Consider the following 3,922-nt stretch of genomic DNA (forward strand, 5'->3'; position numbering starts at 1 on the left):
ACAACGGATCTATTTGACCGATTATGCGATTAATCAATTCACATGTTAAAAAATATAATTGCATGCTAGAACGCAAATAATTCATGCTCAAAGAAAGTAAATCCTAAAACATGAATTCTACTGTTCAGAGTTACCGATTTGATTCTCCAAAGAATCGTCGATTGCTCGAGCCTTCTCCACGATGATCTTCAATACTAGACCACAGATCTTTTCTCTGGTTCCCGAACCGTATCTCGATATCAGGGTGGGCTGATCTTATCAAAATACTAGGACTCGAATAAAGAAGACAAAAAATTCCTCACGGAGGAGGGGCTGAAATTTTCACGGAGGAGAAAATAACAAGAAAAAATCGTCTCCTTCTGCTTTATTCTCCTATTTATATTAAGTTCATATTGGGCCCAGTCAGGGATCTATGGAAGGTTTTGGATATGGGCTCCCCCAATTAGCTTTTACTAATTAAATTGAACCCACAATTTAATACAAGCTTATATCGGAATATTACGAGTAGCAACTACATGATGTAATATCAATCCTCTCCCCATCCAACTCCGAAATTTACAAAGTTAATCCCAGTTTCCGTTGTTTATATTATTTATTTCCCGCGCTTAAGATATAAATGTCCATTAATTAATTAATGTCTCGCTATGGACTTAATTAATTAACATCTTATTAATTCCAAGAGTGGACTTTAGCATAGAACACTTAATTATTAATCATAGAGTAATAAAACTCCAACCGGCGCTCCGAATAATAAAACCTTGTTCAAGCTCCTCTGAGGACATTATCAAACGAGTCAACTCGCGCACGATTCAACATAATAGCAATCCTGGAGGACCGCTAGATATTAATCACCACTACCTAATATATCAGGATTATTGTTATAAAACCCGCACCATTTGAAAAGTCAAAGTAGTGCATAACTCACACCAGAGCACAATGCCAATATGTAGATTAAGAAATAGGATTTTATCAAGACCTAGTCTTTCAAGAATAAAGATAACTACTATGCAAAAGACTTAGACTTTGTTTGCTTCTTATACATTTAAATGTTTATAAAACATCTTATAAATGCACAAAGCAAATACAATGTAATAATATACTGATTCTATTCGTGCGAAACTGCTCGAATAATATTGAATCGGGTTAAAAGTGGATTATAGAGTTTTACGTATACAAGCAAGATTCTATTCGAGCGAAACTTGCTCGAAACATGCTTTTCAAGTATATCAAACCTAACAAGTATCTCATTCTCAGCGACCACTCCCTGATACTCATCTCCATCTCTTCATTGAACAGATCGGAAGGAGATTGCGTCCGCGTCGAGATCCGTAGTTTGTTTGAATTTGAAGGATGTGAAGAACTCCTTTGTCAGGGCCACGGGTACCTCCTCTTCACTGTGGTTTAGAAGCCACTCGAACCCGATGCTCTTGAAGCAGGAGATGAACTTCTTCTCCACTCCCAGATCCCTCAGGTCCGAGAGGCACAGCTTCTTCTCGGATTTTGCGGACTTTCCATTCGCGGCACGTCCATCACATGCCTGTTGTAGCTTAGGGTCCTCAAAATGGACCATCGCCTCCAGCAACTTCTTGGTCATTGGGACCTCCATTGTTTCGAACGGACTTTGTTCCACAATTGGTATCTCCACCTCCTCATGCGCTTCCTCTCGGTTCTCCTCTTCTTCTGTCGGATGGGAAAATGGCACTCGGATCACCTCCGGCTCGCTAATCACCACAGTGGTGGACGCTGGGCGAGATTTCTTCTTTTGGGGCTTAGCATTATTCTTCCCCTAGTAGTGTCGTCTACCACTACGATCTCCGTCTCTATCTCTTCACTTTCTTTCTCGGCACCTTTTCCATCGGCCGTCTCTTTCCTCTTCCTTTTCAACAGCCTCCTCATCAACATTCTCCTCTTCCTTCTCATCCTTTTCATCACCAATTGCTTCACCTTCTTCACCTACTCTACCCTCACTACCCTTTTCACCATCCACAGCCTTCTCCACATCCTGCCCTTCCGTCTCCCTCTACATCCCCTGTTTCCTCTCCCCTGGTCCTGTTAGGTTTGGTATACCGAAAAGCATGTTTCGAGCAAGTTTCGTGCAAATAGAATCTTGCTTGTATACGTAAAACTCTACAATCCACTTTTAACCCGATTCAGTATTATTCGAGCAGTCTCGCACGAATAGAATCACTATTATTATTACATTGTGTTTGCTTGTGCATTTATAAGATGTTTTACAAACATTTAAATGCATAAGAAGTAAACAAAGTCTAAGTCTTTTGCTTAGTAGACCGGTTGTGGGCGTCGTCCACTTTAAGGTAACACGGTCAGATCTATGCAATGCTTTGCAAAAGAAAAAGAAGAATTTCACAACCTAGATAGGATTTGGCTACCTATCGTGAAAGGTTGCAATGTCAGTCCGCATATTTCTAAGCCTTACTTGAAATAAGATGACATTGGTGTGGTATAGCACTGAACGGATCTAACAGCAAGACGTGTCTTTATGCTATCTACCGAAAGACTAGGTCTTGATAAAATACTATTTCTTAATCTACATATGTTAGCATTGAGCATACGGTATTGATTATGCACTACTTTGACTTATCAAATGGTGCGGGTTTTTCGCAACCCAATAATCCCGATATATTGGGTAGTGGTGATTAATATCTAGCGGTGCTAGGATTGCTATTATGTTGAATCGTGCGCGAGGTGAGTCTCGTTTGATAATGTCCTCAAGAGGAGCTCGAACAAGGTTTTATTATTCGGAAAACTGGCCAGTTGGAGTTTTATTACTCTATGAATAATAAATAAATGTTTCTTGCTAAGTCTACTCTTGGAATTAATAAGATGTTAATTAATTAAGTCCATAGAAGACATTAATTAATTAATGGACGTTTATATCTTAAGCGCAGGAAATAAATAATATAAATAACGGAAACCCGGATTACTTGTAATTTCGGATTTGGATGGGGAGAGTTCAATATTACTTCTGTAGTGGCTGCTCGTAATATTCCAATATAAGCTTGTATTAAATTGTGGGTTCAATTTAATTAGTAAAAAACTAATTGGACGAGCCCATATCCAAAACCTTCCATAGATCCCTGTCTAGGCCCAAAAGGAACTTAATATAAATAGGAGAATAAAGGAGACAGAAATAATTCATTATTATTATTCATAATTTTCGTCCCCCTCTACCTAGAGGAGTTCGAATTTCTCTCCTAATTAGAGAAGGATTTCTTCTGTCTTCTTTATTCGAGTCCTAGTATTTTGATGAGATCAACCCACCCTGATATCGAGATACAGTTCGGGAACCAGAGAGAAGATCCGTGGTCTAGTATTGAAGATCATCACGTGGAGAAGGCGCGAGCAATCGACGATTCTTTGGAGAATCAATATCGATAACCCTAAACCGTAGAATTCATGTTTTAGGATTTACTTTCTTTGAGCATGAATTATTTGCGTTCTAGCATGCAATTATCTGTTTAACATGTGAATTGATTAATTGCATAATCGGTCAAATAGATCCGTATCTGATTTATTTGTGTTGTACAAGTCTTCCGCTGTGCAAGGGGCACCAAACCCCAGCAATTGGTATCAGAGCCAGTTTTGGCTCTGATTATGTGGATTAGTTTCATGTTATGTGAATTGCTTGAGTGCATATTTTGACCGTTGTGTGGTTGGATGAATTGTGTCGTCTTTTTGCGGGATTGTTGGAGACGTACCATGAGGAATCTAATTCCTAATTTTTGTAATCATAACATAATAATTATGTGGTAATGATTATCTTGACTCCAATGGTTTTGAATACGTGCATGAACGAATTTTTTTTTCTTATGCGTGAATTGTGAGTCAATTCGATCGTCGGTTCGCCTCTGGAATTGAAGACAACGCTGTTCCGGCGCCGACTGCTTTTCGAGTGGGAGCC

This window comes from Salvia hispanica, chromosome 2, assembly GCF_023119035.1.
Source record: "Salvia hispanica cultivar TCC Black 2014 chromosome 2, UniMelb_Shisp_WGS_1.0, whole genome shotgun sequence".
Lineage (NCBI taxonomy): Eukaryota > Viridiplantae > Streptophyta > Magnoliopsida > Lamiales > Lamiaceae > Salvia > Salvia hispanica.